Genomic DNA, 12,359 nt, shown 5'->3' on the forward strand with positions numbered 1-12,359 from the left:
CAGAGCTCAGAGTCCTGATGGATTGGTTATGACATCTTCTTGGAGGAAGAGGGTAGAGAGAAGAAGCTCAAGTGTTTCATATAAATCACTGATTTTCCTTCCTCGAGATCTTTGCACATCGCAACAGAGAAATTAAATGAGCCTGGCCCTTCACAAAACCACCACTGGGCACACGATGGATTCGGAGAAACCCTGCGAAGGGGAGCAAGGGCAGACCTGGTGAAGGACTTTTTTATCTTCCAGAATTGATAGGGTGATAAGTGGGAGGAATTTACCTTTATGCCGTAGAAAAGAAACGTTTGCTAGGGCACTGGGGTGTAACTCCGGGTGGGAGAAGTAATCTTTAAATGGAAGAAATTCAAGAGAGTCCTTTTCTGTGGAATTAATGGCTGCCCACAAATGAGCCATGGGACAAGGGTGCTGGGAGTGGGGGGTGCTGCAGGCCACCTTAGGCTTCTACCAAGCTCACCCCCCCGAGCCAGAAACAGGCAAGGGAGAAGCATTTATTCATCTGCTTTGTAATTTGGAGTTGGCATGAACGGAGATACTCCACTTTAGAATCTTCAGGAGGATCTATGATTGGAGTTAGATTTACTGACTCCATTTTAAAGGATTTCTCACTGGAATGAATGCTGGAGGAGACAGAATTGAAGGCAGGTCCCATAATGGATCATTTTTAAGGCTTGCTTTGCTCAATAGAAAAAAGTTGTCAGTTGCATGCTGGGAACTGCTGCATTTTTTTTTTCCCCCCATTTAATTCACCCACCATCAACTGTCTAGGACAGCAGCACCCGGTCCCTGGGCTGGAAGATGCCATTTGCCTAATAAGCTAGAGACTGAAAGTCCAAGTCTATTGGCCTAAGTCACTTCATTGGCTACTCTTGGCTTTCCTCCCTTCGCGACACACCAAAGAGGCTCAACTTCTGTGATTTCCCAAAATAGTTAAAAATCACTAGGAGAGGTGGTAGGATCCTTTATGGAAAGTTATGTTCCAAAATATCATTTATTACAGTGAGTTTGCACCTAGAATGCATGCTCTAAACCCCAAAGCAACGCTGCATAAGGCGTCAGGATTCTAGCCTAGCCTCTCAAAGTCTGCCTAACTTATGTTTATGAAGTTGACCTCAGCATGAAAAATGAAGCAAAAAGTTCCAGGTTGAGTTAACAGGGTGCCTAGCAAAGCAACATCCAACACGGCGAAGACGTTGATCCTGTAAGAATGGGTTGACTAAGAGAGATGCTTAGAGACCAGTTGGAAAGTTGAAAGAGCCTCTGAATAGTCATCTTTTAAGTGACTGTGCCTTTCTGCCCAGGCAGAAATAAGCAGTCACCGAGGAACCCCTTCAATCCTCTGCCACCAGACCCACACCTCGCCAGCACTCACACCCTTGTTTTCTCTTTCCCTACTCTCTCTCCTCCTCCCGAAGGCTTAACCCCAGCACAGCCACGTGCATTCTACTGCCTCCCAATTCTGGGGTGCTTTGTCTGACAATGGTGCTTTCTCTCTTCTGCATCTGCAACCCTCCTCTTCCTGGGCCTTCTCCTGCCCTCCCACCAGTATTTAGAGAAGCCTAAGTCCATCTTTTGATGGGGCCTCCTCTCTGGCTCTCTTTTATGTCTTGCCTCTCCGTCGGAGCCAAAGTCTGTGTAAATGCCTCATGTCCGCTAGCTGTACTCATTTTCCAGTGACCGCAATCCTGTCTCTTCAAGACGGTTGAGGGGCTGAGGTCCAGTGTGGATTGTGCTCACCACCTGTGGGATTGGGTCTGTGGGTGAAGTCACAGAGTCTTCTCATTTGTTCTTTGGGAGATGCCTCATGTGAGCCCCTGCCTGGGACCCTTCCCGCAGGGGCAGGATTAGTCTGAAGAGGAGGAGGGCAGGAGGGCTCCCTTTTTCCCACCTCAGGATGTCGGCCCCTCCAGGGAGGTAGGGAGTGGATTTCAGGGAAGGGAATTTTGGGGGCCTGACTGGGGCTATACACAGTATAGGAGCCATCTCTTCACATCTCACTATGTCAGTATTAACACTGTGTCTTGATCTTGACCTGTTTGATTCCTCTATCTACTCCTTAATGATACCTCAATTCAGTGAAGAAGAGAGATGCCATTTATCGGGCCGCCTCCAAAGTCAACAAACCCAATCAGTGACTACTGTTTCAGCCTAACCTTGTGCAAGTCAAAAAGCAAAGTAGCAACGATCCAATCCACAGTGTTCGGGTACAAGGTGACACGGAGTTTGTATTTGCCGATTGAGTGAATGAAAGGTACTCAGTACTGGCAGGAAGTAGTTGGACCAACTTATCTTCAAGTACTGTTCTGGGCTCTGTCACTGACTAGTCGTGTGTCCTGAAACAGGTTGTTCAACCTCTCTGAGCCTCAGTCATATTTTTAAGACAAAATGATGTACTGTCTGCAGTACACTTACTGGGCATACATGAATAATCAAGGCTGGTTCTTTTTATTTTCAGTTTTACCCTTAAACTCTGATTCTTGCCAGAGGCCATGATGCCTGGTGCTGGCCTCCTGCCTGCCCCTCACCATTCTTGGTAAGGCAAAGGGTCAAGCTCTTACAGCACATTAGCCGCGAAGCCTGGGATTCCCGAAGCTCTCAAGATTATTTTCTCTTAACCTTGTCTGCATTTATCTGGTCGCGCCCTTTGTACCAAACATACTGTTCTTTTCACTAGAAATGAGTCCCTGAGACACACTTATTTCTCTCTTTTGCTCAAAATGGGCGGGGTCATCTTCTCCCTTGGTTAGCTATGAGAAAAGAAGCTCCAGAACGCCAATGGGAAAGGTTTTGGGGGCGAAGGTAAAGCTCTGGGAGGCATGGGCTCTGGTGCTCATGCTGGTGAGACAGAGGTGGGGGTGGGTAGAGGGGAGGAGGGTGAGGGAGAGAAGGGTCACAGTGGGAATTTGCTTGAGGCGGGGGGCGGGGGTGAATGAAATGATTTGTTGAAGTCATTTCAGATAAACTCTCGATCTTAAGAAACAGTCCAGGGGAAAGCCCAGAATAGCTTGGAATTGGAGAAAAATAGAAGGTTCAGCTACAATTTTAAGAACAATCCATCTCTCAATTCAATAACTGAAAAAGAGATGCATCGTAGTAATCTAAAATGGGCTGATAATCAATTGCAGTAATCAATAAGAAAAGGTTATTTAGCAACAAAGTGAAGGCTGATAGTCTGACTCTCAAGATCACGTGTGCAGTTTTGGCAAATGACCGAACTCCTCCGCGCCCCACTGCAAGGTACGCTGGTGGTTGCCGCTCTAGGACCCACCCGTTCCCGTTCCACCTTCCCACGTTGTGGTATCCAGGCTGTAAGACCGTCGTCCCCAGCGATCCCAACCGCCTGTAGTCACGTCCCTGTGCAATGTCCTGTCACATCACACCGTACACACTCCACACAAACCTGGCAGACACGACAGTACGTTACTTGCTTTCATGCCTCATGAGAACCCATAAGCAAACCATAGGCTGTAGCTTCAGAGCGTAGCCGGAATCGACTGCTCCCCATCACCTCTGCCACCACCGTGCAAATCAGCACTCTCTCTTGTCTGAATTATTCCGAGAGTCTAACTGGTCTTCCCGCTTCGCCCCTTGCCTCCTTAGAGCAGCCAAAGTAATGCCGTTCAAACACTAAGTCACATCATGTCACCTCTGCTCAAAACCTTCTAAAATCCTCTCACTACATTAGGGTTAAAGCTGGTGTCCTTTCCATGGCCTACAAGAGTCCATGCGACCTGGCCCCCACTGTTATTTCTGATCTCATCTCCTACGATGCCCATCACTGTCGCCGTTCTACCTACCACGGCCTCTCTTGGTTGGGGCCCCCTGCACCATCTATCCCTCAAACCTGAGGCATGCACCTGCCCTTGAACCTGGTTCACTTCCCTGACTTTTATCCATGGCACTTAGCACAATCTATAAGACACTGCATATGTTACTCACTCCTTTTATTATCTGTCCCCATAGAATATAAACTACGGGGACAGGGCTTTCTCTTCAGTTTTGTTCACTGCTGCAGTCTCTGAGCCTGGCAAACACCAGGGGCCTAATACACAGTAACAGGTGTCGACACCGATTACTATTGCATGACATGCACTGTTTCAGGCACGGCAGCGACAGGCACGAATGAGACCTGACCCCATTCTAAGAAAGCGCGCCCCTTTCCCCCTCCACACTCCAGCCTCCTCCTGACCAAGCCCCTAGTCTCACCAGCCAAATCTGGCTGCGATTTACTGAAGCTCCAGGCTTGGGTAGGTGCTGCCTGCAAAGAAGTTGGGCTTGAAAAAACTAAGAGGACTCTGATATCCTCGTTGGCTGGGGGACTCTGAATGGCAGACGCTCAATGAATGACAAGGGGCCCAGAAGGCCACTATCTGGATTACACTCAAAGTGCAAATATGAATATGTGGCAACCAGACAAGAAGCTGCCACTGTCAACACGTAGATTGGATACCAATGGTATGGAAGACCAACTGTGTGTGTGTGTGTTTCCTCACCCACGTACCATCTAAGGACCGCTGTCTTTGTTCACTAGGGTGGGCTCTGACTTCTAGAAGAAAGCCTGCCCAGCTTCGGGCTGGTCTCAGCCGTGTACAAAGGTAATTATCTGCTGGCTGCCTGGGAAGGTATGGTATCAAATAGATTACTTTAGTGATTACAATAATGAAAGGAGCTATCAGGGCTGGAAGATATTTTTTGTCTTCCTAATTGAAGACTCTAAATAAGGGTGAAAATATGAGCTGGGGAGGAATGTCCTGATTAATCCGTCTGATAATTACAGCGCCTGCCAGTTGGGGGCTTGGCTCTACATCACAGGCTTTTGGGGTTCCTTTCAGTGGCGAGCTTTTCTTAGTGCTCTCCTCTGACTGTACCATACCGGGTCAAGAGGGCTCACTTTGGGATAAAAAGTGGTTGTTAAGGCCCATTGATTTATTTATTCTTTCATTTGCAGCAATGGACATTTTGTGCTTTCCTCAAACAGACCTTTTTATTCTACTGTCTTTGAAAAGAGGTAATAAAGAATCAATTACAAGAGATAACACACAAACAGAAATTGGTATTTATCTATGCGGGATACCTGCTGAAAAATAAAAAGATCATTAAACCACAGGCACACACAATGAAGTGGGCCTACTTAAGGCTGCCCACCACCGATACGAGTGTGCCCTGGGTCTCAAACGGAAGATTCATTCCTCACCAACAGGAGAAAAGGAGCCAAGGGTGAGGTCACGGGGGGCAGTCGTGCCCTCTTCCCGAGACCCTGGCAACCCCTCCTTACTTTGGGTTTCCAGGAAATCTCTTTAGAGGCCATTTGTCCCTGAGAATTTGGCGCTACAAGAAGCCAGAAAGTGGAACGAGGCTAATAATAACTTCATTGCTGTTCTCGTCCTTATTCAGAAACTCACTTTTATTTTTTTTAATGGCTCTTTTTCTAGGAGCCATTAAACCGTTTTGTGGATATATTTGTGGATGCTAATTTTGGCATAAACGTTATAGGTTATGGCATAAACACCATTTCTTTTCCTAAAGAGTGCCAAACGCTACAGTTAATGATGTGACTAGGCTGGGGAGAATGATCGAGGTGATCATCACTATCTCCTCGGCCACCAACATTTAATTGCCAAATCCAAACAGACCTTGATGGGGCTATTTTCTTTATGATTGTTCATTACATCGTATATTTATGTTTCATCGTGCTTTTCTGCCTGTATGTTGTATTTGCCAATAGACCTTGATGGGGGTATTTTCTTTATGATTGTTCATTATATCGTATATTTATGTTTCATTGCACTTTTCTGCCTGTATGTTGTATTTGCCAATAAAGAGGTAAAGCAGTTTAATGTGCCACCTACCAAGAGGTTTCTGGGCTGTGGCCTGCAGTACCTTCTGTGCTGGAACGGCAGGACTGCTTCTGAGCTCTGATGTGCACTGTAGAGGTCAGTGAGCACTTGCCCTATGCTCTGCACTTTATTCACTTTGGTTCTAAAGCAAAGAAATGGTGAGCTTCCTCCTGCCCACCCCCCTTCCTTATGCAAAGCTGGCCAAGATATGGGAATGAATAGAAATTGGTGGGTAGAAGAGTGGAGGCTTAGGAATCAAATCGCAGCTCTGCTACTTACTTGCCATGTGGCCTGGGGAAGTTGCCCCCCAAAGCCTCTGCTTCCTCATCTGCAAACAGAGATCATCATAGTACCTATTTCAGAACTGGTGTAATGCGTAGTTTGTTAACAACACACTGATTCAGTTTGGGTGTTGATGGCTGTGGGTCCCAGAATTCCCAATTCAAAGAGGTTCAGGGAATGCAGAAATGTGTTGGGCCAAGTCTGTCTTCCAAGAGGAGGGCAGGTGAGAGGGCTGTCCCTGTGGCAATGGCTTTGGTTTGGTTATTCTGCCTTTCCAAGCTCTGCTCTCCCACATATGCCAGCTTCTTCATCCCTAGACTTGTGCCAACAGGTCCAGGCTTCTCACCTGTACAGGAAAACATCTTCCCTGAGGTTCTCTCTCAAGTGTGAGGAAATGCTCCTAGAAGCTGTCAGATATCTTACACCTTCCTCTTACAAATCACTGGTCCCAGTTGGGTTAGGGCCCATTCCTAGGCCAATCCCTGTCATGGAGGAAGCGCCATGCACTGATCGGCTCAGAAGTAGGTGGAAGAAATGGAATGACCGTCATTACCTGAGACAAGTTAGGGGACTGCCTTGGAGCTGAGGGAGGTGGTGGTGAGGGGGAGGGTCAATGCTCCAAACTGTAGGGCTGCCATATAATCTGTATGGGTAGGAAGATGTTGAGGAAAAAATGCACAGTGAGTGTTACACATACATAAAATGTTCCTAGCATATAATTAAATCTACATGAATGGAAACTTATTATGGTCGTTGTGTAAATAAGACATTTATTAAATGCCTGTTGAAATAATACGTTTGTTTTTTACTTTCTCAAAAGAGAGTGAAAACAGCTAACATTAAACTCAGCACGTTTCTACGAATATGCTTTCCCAGCCCCTCTTTTCCGTCCTCTCTTCGACTCCTCCAGAGCATGGCATCTACCCACAGTGATCTCCCTTACGAAGCCACCCTCACATGAAAACAATTTCGGTGCACGGGAGAGCCTTCAGCAACAGCACTACAAACATGATTTCGTTCTAGGCCAGGCTTGTTACTGATTAAATGCTACCATGAAACTTTCATTAGGTTATTAGGGAGCATGGCTTTCACCTTCTAATATTCAAGCTGTTTTGTACAGTTGCAAAGAGACAACAAAACTAGGGGCATTGATTAAATTGATTCTGTAAATCAATATGAACACTGTAGCCTCTCAACCACTGTAAGAAAGGTAACGTATGATCTTGGCCTCATCTGCTGTCCAGATGCTTGCGGTCAAGGTCCCCACAACAGGGACAGTTGCTGTGGATTTCAGTCTTACAGCTGGGTGGACCGAAGGAAGGCTCTGTGGTTTCCAGTGTGACGGATGAGTTTGAGGGATGAGTCACCAATTTAAGACGATCCCATCAAGGGATTTTAGAGATGGGAAGAGCAAAAGTTTCAAAAGGGGATGCAAGATACCACTTAACAGGATACTGGACTCCCAAAAGGACTTTTCTCAAGGTTCTCAAGAGGGCTGGATTACAGCCAGGAGAATCCTCAAAGCTCAAATTACTAAACAGAACCTATAAGGCAGGGAATTGATGTTACTGATCTTTTGGATATATATCCTGCTCCTGCTCCACAATCCTTATATACACCCCCAGCCCCATCCCCACCCAAATGCTTATGCACCTATACACAACTCAATGGCCATCGGGCAAGAGCATTATCTCTCGGGAGTACAGTGACCCCACTTCTCAGCAGAACTGTGGACTTCTGCTTTTTTCCATCTATAGCCAATTCCCCCAAAGACTATGTATGATGACTTTTTTTTTCCTATTTAAAGAAATCCTAATGGGATAGGACGTTTACCTGTTTAGAATACTATTACTAGATTCCCTCCTTATTTTAATGCCCACAAACATATCCTTCTCTTTGCAGACACTCAAGAAGCATGAGGCCGATGCAGAAGGGGAGGTGGTGAGGGTCATGGGAGGAGGGAAAGGAGGGGTAACCAACCAACCAAATAAGCCACCAAACAAAACAACAAAAGAAAAATTCTGCCTAAAAGAGGAAAACTGCGCAGACAAAAAGAAGTCTCCAGGTCTTCTAAAGGCTCTCCATAGCAAAGTTCTCATTGAAGTTAATGCTTCGAAGATTATAGAGATAACAGGAAAATAGAAAATATGCTTAATAAAAAAAAAAAAACCAACACCTACTGGAATTCCTGAGAATTGTCATCCTTATCCCCATCCTTATCCCTTAGACTAACTGACTTGGCTCTTCTGAGGAAACTATGTTTAGAATCAAAGGGATAAGAAATCTGGGAAGAGAAGAAATGCAGGAAGAAGGGCCAAAATAAGAGATGGGATGACGATGAAAAGCAACATTGTGGGAGGGTGGGAACTCGTACCCCAAACTGGATCAGTGAAGAGTGAGGCACCAGCAAACGCCCCATGAGCCCCGTTGCAATGTTAGTGTCCTGCTCCCAAATAATAAATGAAGATTTGGGAGTAAGCAAACCTAGACCAAGTAGACTTTGGAAAAAAGGCTGGTCCAAGCTACTCATTAGTCTCAGGACGAGGAGAGGCAAGCCTGTCTTTTCCCAGAATAACCCACCTAGCCGATGGTCGCAAGGGGCAGTGTAGCTGCAGGAGTGAGTGGGGGCACTGGTGACACCAGCTGAAGCGCATCCACTACAGCGTGGCTCAGGAAGGCGGGCTCACCCCGGAGATCCTGGGGAAATGCCCCCAGCTGCTTGGGGTGCTAATGCCATCCGTAGTTCAGGAGAATCAGCAGGAGACCGGGGAACAGCAGCACACCTGTGTGGGCCCAAAGCTGCCATGACCCCTACCCTCTGTGCTCTCTGGCGTCCACACCTGCGGTCAGCACACGGCACCTGCCCACCCGGTGGGGGGCCTCCTGTACAGAGGCCCATTTGGAAGAGTAGAAGTTGAAAGGGGAAATGTGGTCACACCAGAGGTTGGTTCAACTGTTCCTCCCCAAACCTAAGGTGCACTGTTCTAAGTGAGGCATGAATGCTCGGCCCCTGTTGGGAGGCCTGCCTATGTAAGCAGAGGCCAGGGGGAGGCGGGCAGCCCATCTGCTGAGTCAACTGGTGGGGCGCCGCCTGGGCCTCCCGGGGGACCCACCTGTTCAAAGGATGTGGTGGCCGGAGGCTAGTCTGTTTTGTTTAGACTGTGCATATTCAGCCTCAGTGAGGCTCCTGAGGAGGCCAGGGAGGAGGGACAGAGTGCACAGACATTTATTTTCTCAAAGGCACTGCCTACAAAAGACGGAGCAGGTGAATGACGGGCCATGTGTCCCGGAGCGCCAGTCTTCAGGAGGGCTGGTCCGTCCGCACAGGGTAGACACCAACCAGTTGCTCCCCAACCTCTCATTGCCCAGATCAGGGGTCTGTGTGCTTCATGGGATAAAAGGCAAGCAGCTTGGGAAGCCTGGGTCCTTTGAGGCACCGGGAGTGCTGCGACAATACTGGGTGCGGGTTGGTGAATATCCTCAACGTGCCTGCTTAGACCAAGCCGAAGGGTTTTGCTGTTTCAGAAAAGCAAGTGACAGAGAGTAGAGGTGAAAGGGAGATTTAAAAAGAATCTTTTTTCTTAATGCTTTGCTTCATACTGTTAGCCACTCATTTTTAAAGGTATGGACCAACTCATTTGGTGCTTAATTTTGATTAGAAATTAAAAAACCCAGCACAGGCTTCTGCTTCTACAGACTTAAGAAACCTCCATCCCTGACTTACTTCCTTGGGAAAAACTAAAGTGGCTTCAAAGATCCCAAGTGTCTTAAAACCCCAGAGTCAGGCCCCCCCGCATTGTGAGCTCCTGCCTCTTACTTTCCATTTAAAGAACCATTCACACCTTCACACCTGTGTCTTATCACACCTTAGATGAAGAGATGCTGAAGGGCAGATGTCAAGGCTTCTGGCCCCGCCAGGTACATGTTCTCTCCCAGTCCGCGGGTGGCAGGTGCCAGTGTATGGAGGCTCTTTGGCCTGCTTTCCACTCTGGACTATAACATTTGGTGGTTAAAAGCAAGGAGTCTGGGGTCCTTTAAACCCTAGCTCCGGTCCTGGCTTTGCTCTATGACCTGGGGGGAGGTGTTTTTTTTTTTTTTTTTTTTTTTTTTTTTAATTTTCTAAGCCTCAATTGCTTCACTGGTGAAATGGGGTCAATTACAGCATCTATCTCGGAGAGCTGTTGAATGGATTGAATAAAATACCGTAAGTGATGCATTTAGTAGGATGACTCCAGAGACCCCAAGGACGGGGAGATCTGGATCGAGATCAAGCTCACCTCCTCTCCTTTGCTCTGAAATGCCATGTGAGCATGTGGCAGCATGGGGAGCTCTCCTGGACAAGGACTATAGAAAGAGGCCTAGAAGGGTGACTGCTTTTCAGTAATATTCCAGGATTCTGCTATGAGAAGGGAAGTGGCCAATATTCGCCTGGGAAGCACGTGTCCATCATGCAGATGTTTCACACTGAGTTAATTCACCTCCCATGCACAGGCTGTCAGGGACCCTGAGGGCCCGAGGCCACAGTTCCATCTTCTAAGCAATTTTTAATTTCCTCTAAGTGTAAAAACCAACCCACTGCTTTGATTTTAATTATTGCCTCCCAGGGAAGGATGGGTCAAGAACAGGGCCACAGTCCCAACTTGGCCAAAGATGGAATGGCTGAGTTAGAAACTAGGATTCTTGTTCTCTTGACACATGCAACAACTTGTATGGATCTCAAGGACATCTGGCTGAGCAAAACGACCAATCTCGAAAGGTCACTCAATGATTCTATTTATTTAAAATTCTTAAAATGACAACATTATAAAGATGGAAAACAGATTAGAGATTGGTAGGCAGCGAGGGGTGGAGGGAGGATGGGGGAGACTTAAGGGAGTATAGGGAGATCTTTTTACAACAGAATCATTCTGTATCAGATGGCAGTGGTGGTCACGCAAATCCACACACACGGTGCAGTGACACGGAGCTGTGTACCCACGTGCACACACACACGACCAACCCACTGGTTTGCTTTGCAGGGAGTCCTCATACGATTATCATTCAAATAACAGGCCAGCGTCCTCTTTTTCAAAGTTGGAAATTACTGAGCTAGACATCTGGATTCTTGTTGTCAAGGTTGCTTTTTTGGGTGGGGTCGAGGGGGGGTGCATCTTTCACTGTATCTAAAATCAAGGCATTGGAATGTTTTCTCAATTTTTAAAATTTAAATTCAACTTGCCAACATATAACACCACTGCTCATCACATCACGTGCCCTCCTTAGTGCCCATCACCCACTCACCCCATCCCCCACCCCCGTTCCCCTTCTGCACCTGTTTCTTGCTTCCCAGAGTTAGGAGTCTCTCATGGCGTGTCTCCCTCTCTGACTTTCCCCCACTCAGCTTCCCCTCCTTCCCTTATGGCCCCTTTCAGTATGTCTTATATTCCGAATATGAGTGGAAACCATAGGGTAATTGTCTTTGTCCAACTAACTTATTAGAATGTTTTCAAAACCAAATCAAATCATTGCAGAGGGAGAAACCACATGATACAACTCACTGCCTGATGTGTTATCATTCTGCCAATTCAACGGGGGCTAGATAGTCCGTGATCTGAATGATGGGACACGTTATAGCACCTTCCTCTCTCTCCCTCACGTACTGTCCCCTTGCCCTCAGGATTTCCCAAGGGCTGACGTTGAGACTTTGCACCTGCAGCGGTGCTGGACGTCTGTCCTGCCAGTGCTCAGGCTGTACGCTGGTGGTTAAATGCTGTGAATAAGGCTCCTAGGTCTTACCAGACTTGATACTGTATCCTACAGAGCAAAGACAACAAGAACAACAACAAAATGAAATAAATGCACAACCCCTTTGATCAAAGTTTTATGCTTTTAGGAGTCTAGAAACTTGTAATTTTTTTTCTAAATGTAGGGTCTGTGATAAGTATTTCGAATTTAACTGTTGGAAAGAAATCTGTGACTAGCTTCGTGACTTGTAACTAACTCTTCTTGCTGTTACCATATGGTGTTTCCTTTAATAAAAACATTTTGCAGAAATAATGATAAAAAATTACTTTAAGCTTTTATAAAAGTTAGATGTTTCTGGCAATAAAAACACTCCTTATAATGATGTAGATAACTTTGTATCTGGTAAACAGGAAAAAGTCTGCTGACCTTGCCATTTTACTTCTAAGTAAAGATGATGCATCCCATTTGTGTCATTCATCCTTGATCACTTCCTGAATATCTCAT

The 12,359-nt window shown here is 46.6% G+C and overlaps 1 protein-coding gene across 6 annotated transcripts in view; it reads right to left on the reverse strand.

Annotated features, from left to right (window-relative positions):
- FARS2 (phenylalanyl-tRNA synthetase 2, mitochondrial) overlaps nucleotides 1-12,359 on the reverse strand; it is a 499,388-nt gene that overhangs the window by 17,295 nt on the left and 469,734 nt on the right. The window lies entirely within an intron of this gene.

This window comes from Canis lupus, chromosome 37 (genome assembly GCF_048164855.1).
Source record: "Canis lupus baileyi chromosome 37, mCanLup2.hap1, whole genome shotgun sequence".
NCBI lineage: Eukaryota > Metazoa > Chordata > Mammalia > Carnivora > Canidae > Canis > Canis lupus.